This window comes from Protopterus annectens, chromosome 14.part0 (assembly GCF_019279795.1).
Source record: "Protopterus annectens isolate FY-2018-M chromosome 14.part0, PAN1.0, whole genome shotgun sequence".
Taxonomy (NCBI): domain Eukaryota; kingdom Metazoa; phylum Chordata; order Ceratodontiformes; family Protopteridae; genus Protopterus; species Protopterus annectens.
The window spans coordinates 400154901-400171901 of NC_056748.1; the positions used below are offsets into that span (position 1 = coordinate 400154901).

Consider the following 17001-nt stretch of genomic DNA (forward strand, 5'->3'; position numbering starts at 1 on the left):
ATCCTTAGTCGAAGAGTTTTGCAGCATACTGGACTCTGAAAGGGTCTTGGTAGTGGCCTGCGAATCAATCGAAGTGGGCATCAGGGGCTGCGAAAGTGCCTCATTGAGTACTGGAGGACTGACAACTAGCTTAACGGAAGCATTGTCGGTAGGTTTGGACCTGTGCAGCCTGTCTCTGTCTTTATCTTTATATTTTTTCGGAAGATCTGCTTTTGGATGGCTTACTGAAGTCATATCAGAATTCGAGGACTGTAAATGAAAATATCTGGCTACAACAAGGGCCCGACGATGGATAGTTCTGGTGTTGAACAAAGCACAGAAGCGACAACAAGGGACGTCGTGGTCTGGGTCTAAACAAGTGATGCAGTAAAAGTGGAAGTCTCAGTGTGGTATTTGCTTTCCACAGGTGAGACAATTATTAACTTTTTCTGACATCTGTTAGTGCAAGAAAAAAGGATCCCCAATGGGGGTACTTAGCTTTAGAAGACTTCAACTTCAGTTCGGAGCAAAAACTCAGGTAGCGGCCGACCGGCACTCATGCGAACTGCTTCTGCTTTGGGCTCCATGGCAAGAAAGACTGATGTAATGGCGTCAGCTGCCTTACTTTATACTACTAATGACCTGACGTAGTCCTCAAGCGACACCAACCGACGCAGAAATACTAAGTCTCTGGTATTCGACCTGGCCGAGGGCTACCCTGGCAGGGGTAACCCAAATGTGATGACTGCAGCAGTGAAATACGAAGAACATCTATTTACATCTCTTGCTGGGATTCGGTCCTACATAGTCTAGTTAACTGTTCAAACAACCTAGAAGGCCGTATGGGATTGAAATCCAGAATATTAGAATTAGTGGTTTAAAGCACCTACCAAACAATGTTCAGCATGTGAGGAAATAGATCCTGTATTCGTACTACTTGATATTGTTCTAGAATGTACCTATTGCACATTTCAGCCAACACCATAATTTTAAAAATGGATATACTGTACTGCAGGCCACTAAAAAAAGCAAAATGTACAGACCTACTATTTCACATAAACAAAACTAAGATATCAGCTAAATGCTACTGTGATTTGTTACAACATGCATTCAGTATATAGAGACAACATCCTTAGAAAATACAAGTCAGTCAGATGGCAAGCTTGCTTTTCAGAGGTTTCATTCAGGTAGATGAGGTCATGTGCTTTGTTTTCACTCCATTACCCAAGCATCAGCAGCAGCATTTTGTGCAAGACATTATTCTCACTCTTACTGTTTACTCCAGCACATGCTTCAGTGCTCAGCTTCACAAAGCTACCCTCAGTGGAATCCTACAGTAACTCTTAAATTCACTGGAGAGTTTAAGCTGCATGGCTTCAGCTCCAATTTGCTGTAGTGAAAACAAAGATCTCAGAAACCGTACTGCACCAGCTATTATGGAATGTGTGTGTGTGTGTATGCTTGAGTGCATATTTTCACTTTTGTAACTTCACTTAAATACACACACACACACACACACACACACACACACACCATATAAGTAAGAAAATGGTCTCATAACTCCTGCTTTAAATAACCACTAGTTGTAATAACTTGACATTTTATATTTTGCTGTGACTAAGTGCATGAAACATTTATTGAATAGGATATATTCCGAGATGTATAACAATGACTAGTTTACTACAAAGCAGTACTTGCAAACAGCCAAGTAAACCTGCAAACAGCCTAGTAAACCTCCAAACCAAAAAGGATATTAGTCCCAGCTTTATAGTGCACATCTGAAAGCACTAATTTGATCTATTGATAGGATTCAATAGTTTCATTTGTATAAAGAAAACCAGCTAAAAACCCTGCATTTTTTTGTCAACTTTCCACGCTTTTCTCTGGCCTATATCATGGAATGCACAGACACAGAAACACACACGTTCCGTATTGCATATAATATTCACAAATAAGACCCCTTCCACTGTCCCTTCTTTGTCTCATTTCCTAATGTCGCCATCTGTTTTCCAGGCAGAGAGGGATTAACTCAAACAGTTTTTCCCATTGTTATTTATTACAGAGTTAATATAAGACAAACTGCAAATTCTGTATCTGAAATGCTCTGAGTTAAATAAACTGCTTTCTGCATTATCCAATAGAAATATATTAGATTAAAATATAATTCTTGATTTACTATTTCCTTATGTATAGTTGTTGTTGTTGTTCTTTCGGCTTTTCCCGGTTAGGTGTCGCCACAGCGGAACTCCGGTCCGCTGATTGGCAGTAGATTTTTATGGTGCTGAGGTGCCAGCTTGATGCCCAACCTTCAACGAAGGCACGCTATTCTACACGTCTTTGGAACGCAACTTGACCGCGGGGAGGACATGCAGACTCCACACAGAAGGCGCTCCAGCAGAGAATCGAATGGGAGAACCTCTTGCTGTGAGGGAACAACGCTACCGCTGCAAGAAGACACAAAAATGACCACAAACATCATACTTACTCCTATCTTCAGTAGTCCAGCCTCATATATTCTTTGTACCAAAACATATCTACATTTTTCAGAGCAGAGTCTGAACTAATCAAACACTGCCAAGGTATTTTTATGCAGTTTATCACATTAATTATTCTCCAAGAACAGACTGGACTTCCTGTCATAATATAGTAATTTTTATACATCTGATTTAGCAGTGTATCACGTATTGTAGTATGAAACAACTGCTGTTAAAAAAAGCACACAATGAAAAACAATTTCTTTGTCTTCCCTCTGGGATCTCTCACTACATTATTTTCCTTACACATTGTCAGCTAACCCAGATAATGCCCTCTCCAAGTTTACAATACCATGTGTAAATCACTGTGTACGCTGACCCAGGTAGTTTATGCTTATGTCTGTTCTCCTTTACACTATTATTATTTGTAAGTTCACTCATTCTGCTCCCTTGGCTCCTTGCAGTTTTTAGCATTATTTCCATTTTTCTGATATTCTGGTTGATTTTATTCTCCCCCTTTCCTCACTCTCACTGCTTCCAACCCGTTTCATTTTTCTGCCTGCCTCTTCTGCATTTGTGCCTTCCATGAAATCCCACCTCATAAAAATGCTATTGTATAGTTGTGTTTTAAGAAGTGAATTTATATTCACTGTGCAAAATTACCTTTTGATAAAGAATTGTGCATATGCAGTGATATAATGCATGACATGGTTATTAAAATGAGTACTCAAAGCATGGCCCACGAATAATTATGAAAGTCAGACAGTCTGCATTCAGTTAAGTGAACATACGCTTTACACTATGAACTTTTAATACTTTAGAGCTGACTTTTCAACTTACTGATGAGAGTTCTGCTCAGGGAATAAAATACTGTAACTATTTCATTGAGTGTTACAGTATTATTTTTGCCATTTGAAACTGTCAAACAAGCAGTCCATGTTAATTCAGTGCAATATGTACCTTTATAATGTCATTTTATGCTAATTATGTGGGACCTATTTAACCTCCTTCCCCTTCATGACTTGTTAGGAAGTGGATAGAGGTGTTCCCCTACCTTACAAATGTAATTAAAGTACAGTTTTGCCCATGGGGTTGATAGAGCAAATGCATTGAGCACTAAATTTCAGAGGTCACAGAGGTGGTATGAAGCTTCTATCTTCAAAACAGCTTGAGTGGAGGTATTATAAAATTATGGCCACTTCAGTCATGAATATTCCCACTTCTGACATTAAATGTAATTTCACACACATTATGTGAAGCTAGTTTTCTGATGATGTTTTGTTTGACATTATCAGATTATGAAGTAAAGAATACAAATATGCTTGTGTTGAAAAACTGCAATAGAAATACTGAAAGCCATACATTTTATGAGCCTTTGTTACATTCAATGAATATTTCTTGTTATGAAAGTAATTTGGGGTGCACAGATTTAAAACTTGAAATGTAATTATTTCTTTGAACTATGTTATGAAGTTGACTAGTGCCATTTATTTATATGTATTATTGCAAGCAGAAAGAAATAGTTTGTCTATTTGGTCTGCTTATGGTTTGCTGTAGCAAATGATATCCGACCTGGCCAGTATAATTTCAGGGCATTGGTCAAATCAGCCCATTTAGCTTGCACTGCCCTTCTGCTTCCCTATGCTCGCTTCAAGGCATTAGTCTAATCACAGCTCCCAGCCCTTCATTTAGCCTGTTCCACTCATCTACTCCTCTTTCTGTAAAATTAAGCTTCATCAGGTCAAGGATAAGGGCTGCTCTTTATCTGCAACTATCTGCAGCTGATGCCATTTCTGCCTTCCCTGTCTTTCATACAAAGTTGAATCCCCCGCACAGTCTCCCATCAAATTATTTTTTGTGCATATTATTGGCCTACCAGCATTTTTGCCTACACTGTAAAAAACCCTGTTCCTTTTAGCCTTCTTTTTTAGTATTTTTCATCCTCTTAATTGCCTTACAGTGGACCAGTGTAGTAGTTAAAATCTCTGCCCTCTCATTAGTGAGACTAGTTTGAGTCCTACTACTGTCATCCTATATGCGATGACTGTTTGGAACATAAGACTTTCAGCCCTATTACACCCATGTGAAGGACAGTAATAGAAATGAAATTATCTATGACCAACATATCACAGTGTGAATACATTCACTATGCCTAGATTGTTATCGCTAACATCTTCTCACTGCTGCAGTTAATTATGTTAAGTAAAACAGCTTTATCTTAGAACTACAATGGATAGTTATCACTGTCTGATAGAACTGCTGCCACTAAGTTGTTCAGTCGACAACTATTAAGAGTCGGGTCCCCTGTGGGTCGGATTAACAACAAGCTAAAAAGAACATAAATACATACATAGTATGTACTTAATGATAAATATGCCACCTAAGAATAAAATGCAGTCTCAGCTGTGACAGTGAACACAGACATTCTCTGGTGAGAAGCTGTGATTATGCACACAAGCATACCTACTGACCTTTCCAAATACAGTGCCCAAAATAATATCAGCTATCAGACAATTGTGTGATATATTTAAGGAGGGTGTACCAAGTTGGACTTTACTGTTTAATTTGAGATTAGTCAGGTAACAAGGTCACAACCATAAAATAGAAATGGACAGCAAATGTTATGTCTCTAAAAAAAAAAAAAGATAATTTGCAAATCATTACATCTAAAACCTAACTTGGAAGACATAACATGTTATATAACTCACTACAGCTATCCTTGGCAGGTGTAGAACTTAGAATACACAAAGTGTTTAAGATGTAGAATAAAGTCAGGTTAATAATAATATTTCAGTAGTCTACTCTGCAGCAATCATACCTGTATTATATGTGCACAATGCAAGTACACTGCCATTTAGCTCTTTTAGTAAATAATTATATGCACTACAGTTGCCATAGCTCTTAAATCTAACTCCATTACTTAAATGTCCTAATGCTTGCATGAAAAATTCAAATAACTTCTTAAACCATCACATATTACCTTCTCCTAATTTAGTTAATAAGGATAACCTGTTACTGGTGTTGTGCAGTAGCTTTAACTCCAAGTGCCAGGGACAGTATTCTCTCATCCTGGCAGAGATCCAATATTTTGTGTGACTGACTATAAATACATATATACATTCCAATAATCTCAAGAAAACTATAGTTTCCAATAGTCATAGAACTAAAATACTTTCAAACTGTGCAGCTCCTTGACTGAAGGTTACTTCTCAAAGAAGCCATGCAGTATATTTACTTATCAGTCAGTACCCTTTTCTTTAGTGAAAAACACAGCCATTTAAATGCGCACACAATGTTTGTCTTATCTCAGCCTTTTCAAATCACAAACTAATCACCTTATATTAATAAACTATTCATAAGTAACCTTATTGTATTAAATTATGTGTTTCACCCAGTAACTGGTCCATTACTCTTTTGTAACACACCTAATCTTTTATGGCAATTTAGTAACAGTAAGTCTACAAATGTGTAACTGTATAATAGACCTTCTGCTGAGAGCTTAGGATCCTACAAACCTCAAAACATAACTACAAACAGCTATCCAGTTTCCATCACTGGTACAGAAAGAAACAATTCATCAATATCAAATGGTCAGTTAGTAAGTACCCATCATTTCATTGCTGTCATGCTAAATCACAGTTCTAAAACCTTCACTTACCTGCCAGGGTCAAAGCAAGAGTATTGTCAAGACTGCAAAGATGGCTTCACTCATCAAAGCAGGGCTGCAAAGGAAAGTAATACACATTTTAATGAATTTCAGTGGGTGTTATATTCACTGCTACAATACTAGTATATTTCACTTAATTTTTCAATATTTATTCAGTTAAGTTTCCCTTTTTCAATCTTATCACCAGAAACATGCAAAAGGAGATTTACTGTTAAAGATATTTTCAAACATACAATATAAAATCAATGATCATACCCAAACTGCCTGGATTCTCCTTCAGGAGAGGCAGCCTTAATAATTCAGTCACTTTGCATAATGGAACCAAATAAGATGATAAAATGGAATATAAAACCTTGGAAGTCTGAACATGAGACTGTCAGTAACTAGGGACTTTCTGTTGCTGTATTGGTGTGACTTTGCAAACGGTTACTGAAGTAAGGGAGTTTTGAAAGTTCCAGGGGATTTTTGCCCCCTGTGTAATTGGCATTTAGAAATTAACATTTCATGGTGCATGATTATATTTCTCATGCTTATCATATGTAACGGTGAGATCACTTTACTAATGATATACTCAAACCATAACAACTGCAAAGCATTTGTTATTGTAAAACAGTATAATGTTTGGTCTCGATCAGAATACAATGAAAAGTCTTGAGAATGACATCTGAAGAGTGAATCTTATTATAAAACACATACTACCAGCAGTCACTGGTAGTGTGTGGTATGTAATAAAATTCTACGCTCAATATTAATATTTCTATTGATTTTCTGTAGGGTTATCTAAACATTGCAATATTATGGCTGCGCATTTGGACTAAGATTAAGCTGTAGGTATTTAATTTGTATAGCATCATATAACATTTATCCACCTTTTCTATCCAAAGAGATTAAAAGTTGCAATGCTATACAAAGTACAAACAATATTAAAAAATATGACTTTGTAGGAAAAGTAGCCACCTTTCGAAATGATGATACTTTTTGGTAAAAGTTAGTAGAGTCATTTATCAGGAAAAGTCTGGACATTCTCCAGTCACTTCCCTTATTGTTGATGGCTTTCTACAGCATAAGAACAATGGGTCACATACCTCTCACCCTCATACAGTAAGGAATCTGGACAAAGCCATAAAAAATTGGTACAAATCTTACAAACTTAGAAAGTTGGTAGAATAACAGGTTTTGCATTAGTATGAACTTTCTGAAGGGTATGAATTCTAAAACTCAGATGTCTGTCATTATTTTCTAACTTTAGTCTTTAATGATTTGTCACGAATTTGACAGACAGCCACAATATTATGAAAAATGGATCAAACATATAAGGCAAAAATCTGGACATTCTGCAGAAATCTGTACAGTTGAGAGGTATGGGTCACATTCAGAAAACTTTGCCATATCACACTAAGTAAATTTACATAATGTGCAGTCCTGCCAAGGTCTGTGTAGTTCAGAAAACCCAGCTACAGAAAGTAGCTAGGCCAAATAATGAGGTCAGTAGTGTTACATGCTAATGACTTTATAATGAAGCGCCATAAAAGAAAGTGAGGCAAAACAAGATGGTGGAAAGATTCAAAAATATCTACATGCTGCAAAACAATGCTGCTCTCCCTTTAGATTCAAACTCTGTCATATCTCTTGGATTAGATGGAGTACATATTACATATATACTTGGGAATATTTGTTTTTTATGGGTTTTTTAGATATTAACATTATAATAAATGGGAACATGATGGAAACTAGTCTATATAGGAAGACATGTTGGGTGAACAACCTTTTACATTATAATAGCATGCATCCTAGACATGTGTTCCCAGGTATAGTCAAAAGTCAGTATACTAGAATAGGCAAGCTATGTGACAATGATCAAGTGCTCATTCAAGAAATAGAAAATATGGAGAAGCTTTTTATAGATAGAGGCTACAATAAAAGAATGCTTAATGAGGTTAAAAATGAAGTCTTTCCAACGGAAAATTGTGCACACAACCTAGGAGTGAAACATAATAATGGATCTAATCAACTTATAGTGAGTAGAAAGACTCACAACACTAATAATAGGGTAGCATATTTGATGCAATATACTAATGATATTTATGATTTGAAGAATATAATTAAACAAAACTGGAAATTATTAACCGTGGATGAAGGAATTAAAAACATGGTAGGTGAGCAACCTAAATTCATTTTTAAAAATTCACCTAGTCTTAAACGACTACTATGTTTTAAAGAAGAGAAAGGTAGATCAAATGAACAGATACATTTGAAAACTGTCGGCACCTTTCCATGTACAAGATGCAACATGTGTCGATATATAAGTAATGAACAATTATATGAACATCCAAGAATGCATTTTACGTTCAAACCCAGATTCTATGCAAGTTGCAATTCCATGAATCTGATATACTTAGCGACATGCACAAGATGTGAAGTTTTTTATGTTGGTCTGACTAAGCGAAAGTTTAAACAAAGGATATATAATCACATTTATGAAATAAGAAAGAAGAGTGATAAGAATGCTTTAGCCAGACACATAAATGAATATACAGAACACAGTTTTACATTTCGAGTACTGCAACTAGTAAGTTTAAACAAAAGATGGGGAAATAATGCAAACACTTTAGCAAATATTGAATTGTCTTGGATTTTGAAGTTAGGTGCCCACTTATATCCTGGCTTGAATCAGACTATCTGTATTAAACCAGTTCTAGATAGCAGGTTGTATAAGTAATGGTTGCTGCATCTACTTATACTTATACATATACATATGTATATGCATATTACTTCCACGGCTATTGAAATGTTGTATATTATTTATATGCCATTAACAAAAATGCTCTCTACTCTTTATTTTAATTACAGCATCATTTAATCTATTCAATTTTACCATACTATCTAAGTATATGTGCATTTATAAATATAATATATGAAACATATGAAATATTTCGTTATTCTGTCTCATATAATTGAATATATGGATGGTTTTATATTATTTACATGTACCCAATATTTATATTTATATATTTATATTTACATTTATATTTATATTTATATTTATATTTGTATTTGTATTTATTTATATTTATATTTATATTTATATTCATATTTGTATATGTATATATATATGTATATATATTTTCTACTTGTTAATTGCTACAAATGGTCTATTTATATATGTATCTTATATTTGTATATATGTATTTATACTGATAGATATTATTATATATATATCATATATATATATATTCTATCTAAAAGTAATCTATATAAGTATAAACTACAACATATTTATTTATTTACTCATTTATTTGTATGTTTATATTTACATATTGATCAATATCTATTTGTTAACAGTTTATATCTTGTAGATTTTCAGCATATAATAATAATAATATTAAATTTGTATATATGCTTGAGGACATAAACATATATTTTCAGTAATGAAATACATATAGGAATTAAATAAATGTTAATGTCTATATCTTTGATTCTACAGATTCACACCTTTGGTCCTATATGTTTTATTGACATATATATTTCTAAATATGAAGTCCTTATATGATATCTATATTTGAGAAACGTTCTTTGATACATATATTAGTATTGACATGAATACAAGAACCTTGTATATATATATATATATATACACATATTTTTATTTAGTTCATATGCATCTACATCTATATTTACATTTTATATATAGAATATTAAGAAATATTTTCATATAGAACATGAGAAAGACCTCATATATTATTGTACTATAAGTTTATGAAATGCGTTTATTTGCACATTACTAAACAGGGACCATTTATGTTTTAGATGTTTTAAATTGTTTCAATGTGTTTTAAAGTTTGTTTTAACGTATTTTAAAAGTTGTAAGCATTGTTTTAAACATATGTATATAGGCATTATGACAGTAGTTCATTAGCTCCTTATATAAATGTGAGCATTATTTACTATTTTGAATGCTTTGAATGCATTTTAAAGCCAGAAAGAATTGTTCTTAACTAACATATATAAGCATTGTGACACTTCAGTATACTAGCCCTCCATATAAATGTGAGCACTACTTTCTGTTTAGAATTTAATCAATCAAGTAAATTGAATGATTGGATGCATTTACTTGTTCTAATTGAAGTTTACTGACTATATATACCATCCGGTATTATTTATTAAATGTGAAGATCTGAGGAAGTGCACTTCAAGTGCGTGAAAGCGCTTATCTGTTTGTTTTTCGTGAATAAAGAGTTCGTTTATGGTATTCTGAAACAGCATCTTCTTTTTGGTTGGTGAATTCATCAGTGTTTTTTACTGCATACTTGGGAATGCCACAGCCATAGTAGATGCGGATCTGCAGGAGGTTTTCATTGTAGCTGCTTTGCTCCTGGACAACCCCTCCAATATATGAATTTAAAAAACTACATGCATAAATACTAGTATGTGTGTTTATATCATTTATATCTATATGAATATAGACAGACAGATATACAAGTGTGTGTGTGTGTGTGTGTGTGTGTGAGTGCATGCACAAATACTATCAGTGTATCTAAAACTAACACCAGGCTGTGCATAGCCATAGGTAAACCAGCCATGAAAGCACAAAGGGAAGGCCACAGTTATTTGCATAAGTGAGGAAGACAACTGGAACTACCATGAAGTACTCTGGCTAGAAGTCCGTGATATAAAAAGTTTCTCTATTAATGTGATGAGGCTGTCTGCTTATTTTAGTGTAGATTCAGTTTTCTGGGCTTGATGACTAAGAGAGTTCCTTTCATTATTGTTTCAGAATCACTTTTTGCAATAAGCCGTAAACATAGTGGAGATTTCTGGACAATGCCATACACATTCCTGGGCACATAAGGGCAACTGCTCACATGTGAGCTCATCCCATTATTTTACGGGTGTGGGAATTGTCATCCTATAGTTAACTATCTTCTGATGGAGTCAGTGTTGAGCAGGCATTCTCAACAGTGTAGATAATGAAGAAGAACTGTCATGTTGAAAACCTTAAACTGACATTGGAAGTATAAAAATGCAGTACTTATATTTTTTTGTGTATTTGCCATCCATCCATGAATGAAGTGCCTTCTGATGTCTGTCAATGCACAATAGATCAGACTTGAGAGGATTGTTTTGGGCACCAGTTGTCTGTCATTTTTGTAAACAGATTCTTCACAGTGAGACATCATGGCTGGAGAAGGAGAGGGTAATTCTTCTATAAGCACAGAGGTGGTACGAGGAGATTTTTCTAGAAATCCTCTATAAGGAGCACAGCCAGAGACTCTTGCAGGAGGGCTATACCAGGCCACAATATCAGGCTAAAGCCTGGAACAATTTGGATTAGGTCATTACCCATGCTATTGGAATCCCATGCACAAGGGAGCAGAGTCATCACCATTACAGTGACGAGGCAGAAGAAGTTAAGGCAAAGTTATCACCTCTATGCTGTAAGTATAACATGTGCATATGTACAGGAGCATGGAGCATCCAGGAGAATGCCAGGCTGAGTATACAACGTCTGATTGTATGGCTTTTAAAAATAGTAGTAGTAGTAGTAGTAGTAGGCATTAAAAAAAGTATAATTTTCATACTCCGGTGCCATATCTGTCAATTGGTATAGTTCAAATGTATTAGTATGATTATGCAATGTTAGACATGTTTCTTCATGCCTCCACCTGAACAGCTGGCCAAGTGGATGTCCCAGAGGGTTAATCTCCCACCCCCCATACTGTTGTGATCATGAAAAACATATCATGTACCTTTTTATATCCATTAGTACCATAGCACAGTCCATATATATAAGATCATCACTATTAGTTTGCTGCACATTTCACAAGTAACAATAGGCAAGACTACCCTTTCCTATCATCCCATATGAGCAACACACACACTCTGTATATGCACTATATTCTCAGACATCAAAGTGCATGTTTGACCACAGGCACACATTGCACAATAATGTCTAGAACTATTTAGCCCAACCAATCTTATATATAAAAGGCTTCTGACATCTATGATTTTTTGATGCTTGGCAAAATTTATTCTGTTTAATATCAGTAGTGAGAACGCAGTTTCTGTTGTGTTTGTTTCCCTTCCCCCACCAGCTTTGTCACTAGCCCTTCTCTTACACACATTTTTCTGTTTTCTTTTTTTTCCCCCTCCTCCAGGTGTGTTACTGTTATATGCAGTGGCACAGCAGCCTACAAATGGCCCACATGCAAGACCTGTTAGCCCCCGACAGGTGGCAACAGCAACCCATCTACCACCATTACCACCAGCTGAAGCATTCAGCACATCTGGTTAACTTGTACCCTACCTACTCCATGTGTAAGGTAGCCCTGCATTGGAGCCCGGTACAGTGGTACCCACAGTTAGGAATGTAAGTTGAAGTGACACCTTTGGCAGCTGGCAGACATTAAGGGGGATATCATTTTTTTGGAGGTTGTATGCCTGCATTGTTCACATGAAGACCATGCTCTGGTGTCTTGCTTTCCAGATACCTTTAGTAGTACCTCTACAATGTCGATATATGCTTCCAGTCTGTTCTTGTGTAACATTTTCCTGATATGTACTTCAGTGACCCCATCAGCAATAACTAAACTTGCAAATGCTGTCTTTAAGAGAATATCACTGAACATGCCTAATGGGTTCAAATCCCCTCAGGGATGTTATTTTGTTTTCATTACATTTTCCATTATAGGACAGGTACAGGTACACTGATAAAAAAATTGTGATGATATCAGGACTAGTGTAGGTCAGTGCATCATGTTATTTTGCTGTATCCCCATGTCATGTGAGAGTTTACCATTATTTGTATTCAGGTATTTCCAATTGATATCCGTGTATGTATGTCATACCCCCTTCCCATTATATCCTCATCCCTGCTATGTTTTTCAGCTCCCTTTATGGTCTACTATCAGTCTTTGTTGTTTTTATTTTCTTACTACTACCTTTACACTCAACCATAAGCAATTGTAGCCTTTGTTCTACAAGACATCTTTGTGCATGTGTTTTGCCTCGAGTTGCAAGAATAATTCAGCATCCTAGTATTACTATCTGTGTGTGCAGTTTTATAACTAAATTAGATGCCTGTGCATGGTTGATGTTCACAACATTGCTTGTTTTTAATTCTGTTGGTTGATCTAACATGATTTTGGGCCCCTACTGCATCCAAGACAAGGAGCTGCTATGTACAGTGGCCTGACTCTGTGGATTTGTAATGAGCCTAGAGGCTCATTGTGAACATATAGTAAACAGTGTTGACATGGCTGCATTTACAATCACAGGTTTTCTGTCTCATCAATGGCCCTGACCACTATCTGTTATAAAAATTTACAAGATTAGCCATCTGAAGATAGATTGAAAGGATGACAGCCTACTGTAGCACATAGCAGGCAGACAAAACAAATGTATGTGCCCCACAAAACTCTTTTTTAAAACTACGTATATTTTACTTATACAGATGCATGTGTAAATAAATTTTACTGCGCCCATATACTTAGCATGTTGTTTATCAACCTTAACATGCTGTACAGCAAAAAAGTTAAAATAGTGTAAGGCTTTCACTGATCCAGGCACACACACAGTTAATAAACGGCAGATGGAGATGATTAAGAACAGCTGACTTTGCCTATCTGACCTGAGCACTTTTGAACAGAGTTGGTCTACCTCTAACCTCCAGAATCAGGGGAAAAATCAGTAACAAAGGATCTAAGAATTAGATATTTAAAATATTAGTGCAATCAACACAGAACACTGACAGGATAAAAGGATATGGCTTAACATACAATTTTAAAAGAAGAAGGTCTGTAACTATGACAATTCTCATTAGTGTGATCCACCATTTTTTCTCAAAATCATCAGTTTTGGGAAGGACAGAGCAAAATGTTGAGTCAAAATCAGGGATCTCCCTGTAAATGAATAACACTTGAGAGGTATGCATGACAACACAGACTCCTATAGAAACATAGGCTTTGTTGAATTTGAGCAAGAGGCCTGATAAAGATGAAACAGAGGAAGACATTCATTATTTATGAATATTAAAACTGTCCAGTTTCTAAAACAACTAGTGTATAGCTCTTGATTAAACCAAATTTGTCCAAATTACAAAACAATGAAATTCATTTAATCTGATCACAGACATATAATACATCACGCAGAGCGAAATACCTTTAAAATACCTTTAAAAAGCACAACCTTCAACCATCCATGTGTGTGTGTGTGTGTGTGCGTGGGGGGGCAAACTCCCTCACCAAAATATACTAGCTTCGTCATCAATGCGCTACATAGAACAGAAAAATGGAAAACACATTGTGAATCACTGCTGGTGCATAAACAGAAAACACATACCTGCACTGATTATCTATAAGTAACAGCAATTGCCATCTTGACATCTGGCCAGATAAACATCTTCATACATTTCCACATATTTCTACTTGTGTATTACAAAACTATGTATAACCATTTTTCTCCTCAATGCCTGATAACTATCAAGCGTGACCAGTGGCGCACAAGCTCATTCATTCTGTGTCACGAGGATCCTCCTCAAGACCATTAGGATGTGATCCTGTGGAGGAAGCTATCACCCAGGCAGACATCAGGGATGCTTGTGCTCTCACAGGCATTTCAGCAATGAGAACACTTGTAGTAGGGCCCTATCCCCTCCTATGCTGGTTAAGTGCACTCTTGCATCATTACAGGCACTGCCAATGTTCCCCCCATGTCCATGCATGTATGCCCAGTCACACATGTGAAAAGTTACCATCACCAGCATAGCAGATATACTTCTATCTGATGCAGTATGCCGTTCTGGTACTATGACTACAAGGGAAACAGTGCTGGTGATCTTAATCACATGTAGCCCTCCAATCAGTAGGGAGGTGTGTGCCCATACTGTACAGCCTGAAAAATAGGTGGAGGACTACACGGGATAGAGACCAAAAGGGCCTGGGCATCATATGACTCTAACTCTGTTTCCTGGCATCATTATATTTTATGGTGCTGTTACTGACTGAGTTATTTATTTATTTTATGTAATTTTATTGCTATGGTAATTATGAAACAGACACCTAAATAAATTTAAACTCCTATCATCATCACACTTCGTATAGATGTTGAAACTGGCCTGTCATCCTGATGTAACCTATACAGGTGTCACAGCAGTAACAGCAGCAGTCCAGCCTATGACTATACAATAAAAAACAGTTAATATGAATAACACACTATATGTAAGGACTTTGGTGTGCAACAGAGCAACGATATAAGCTATACAGATGCAGAACGAATGCATACTTTGCTATCATTCCTATTTACTTGAATAAAAAGCAAAAGGAATTTACAAAGTGATGTAAAAATAAGTTGAATAGCAACAGTAGTAACACCGCTTTTAAAAAGAACTTTTACGTTAAGATCTCTAACAAACATTCTTAAATCTGTAAGGGCTTCACTGATATGACCATTACAAGAAGGCACACAATTCAAGCCCCTGATAAAACTGTATATATATCAGAAGTCAGAGTAAAACTAGAAAGATTCAGAACACCATTAATAATTTTATACTGATTATCAACATTCATACATTCTTCCTGGCTGTTGAGTTCATTTTGCTGTCTGTTTGACTTCTGGTGTTTGGTTAAACAGACTGACCTGGTTGTTTCTTTATTCTGTCTAAATTGTTCACTGAATTGGATTTTTTTGAAGGACAACTCTCTCTGGCAGTTGGACAGTCATTAAAAAAGACACTGTAGTTTCCATTCCATTTGAATAATTTTCAGATACAGCTGGAGTAACACAGACACCAGAAACACAGGCCAGTTTCTGATTCAGGGCTTCCTTGCTAAGAGGTATAATGGCATCATGCTGAGCATTTAAAACCCCAGGCAGCCCAATCACATCAAGACTATTCAGAGATGTCCCTCCCTCTTTCATCTGCTCATCATCCATTCTCATCCTCTGATTGGCTGAACCAGTGGCTGTCTTTTTGAACTCAGTTCTTGGCCAAGAGAAACTACAGTCATTCTTAAAGTCATTATAGTCTCTGATAATGTTTTTCTTTTTAACAGAAATTATATTGCTTTCATCTTTATACAAAGCATCTAGCATATCCATATAAATGGAACTAGCTGTTGAAAATTCAGAGGAAGAGTCTATTCTGCTTTCAAGTAGAATAATATCATACTTCAACAGCCTTTCAGTCTCATTTATTTTTTTGCATATCTGACATAACTATGGGAAACAGCCATTGGTATATGTGGCCTGCCTACACCCTGTTGTATCATCTCAGATACAGCTCAGATACATGAGGATTGGTAACAAAAATAATTAATGGCCACTCCTCTAAGTTTGTTACTGTGCCTTCATCATCTCAATGCAGGGACTCTAGGAATACCTTCCCATCAGTTAGACCTTCTGAGGATGTGGCCCATCTCCATTGCTTGACCTCTCTGCCACTGTGCTATGTGCATTCTGCAGGCTCACCTGATCATATAAGTAACACACCAGCAACACTGCTGGGTAGTGTGATTTCACTCAGAAACAGCTCTGATGTAATGGACCACTGTCTGCCAGACACGGTCCAAAAGTGGATGCTGAATACCCCAGCTCACCAACAAATGATGCCCACAGTCCCAAGTCCATGAAAAAGGATGTAGTTTGCGGCTCAGCTAAAGTTGCCCAACCTCAGCTGTCTACTTCTACTTGAGGACTTGATCATTACCTGTGAAAATAAGACATATAGCTGTAGGCCAGTAGACAGTAGGATGCTAATTGGAAACTATGGGTTGCCACAGCTATACTCAACATTACAGCCTGGAACGGTAATAAGAACAGAGTAAGTGCACTGATCCTCCATACTATGAATAATAGGTTAATTCAGTTGTACCCAGACCAGTGATA

At 36.2% G+C, this 17001-nt stretch overlaps 1 protein-coding gene across 4 annotated transcripts in view; it reads right to left on the reverse strand.

Moving 5' to 3' along the window:
* Positions 1 to 17001, reverse strand: part of PTPRE (protein tyrosine phosphatase receptor type E) — a 2530882-nt gene that overhangs the window by 1172680 nt on the left and 1341201 nt on the right. For all 4 annotated transcript variants that reach the window (XM_044056172.1, XM_044056175.1, XM_044056171.1 and 1 more), the window contains one exon: positions 6112 to 6175. The gene's annotated coding sequence lies outside the window, so the exon portion shown is untranslated. The remainder of the gene's footprint in view (positions 1 to 6111; positions 6176 to 17001) is intronic.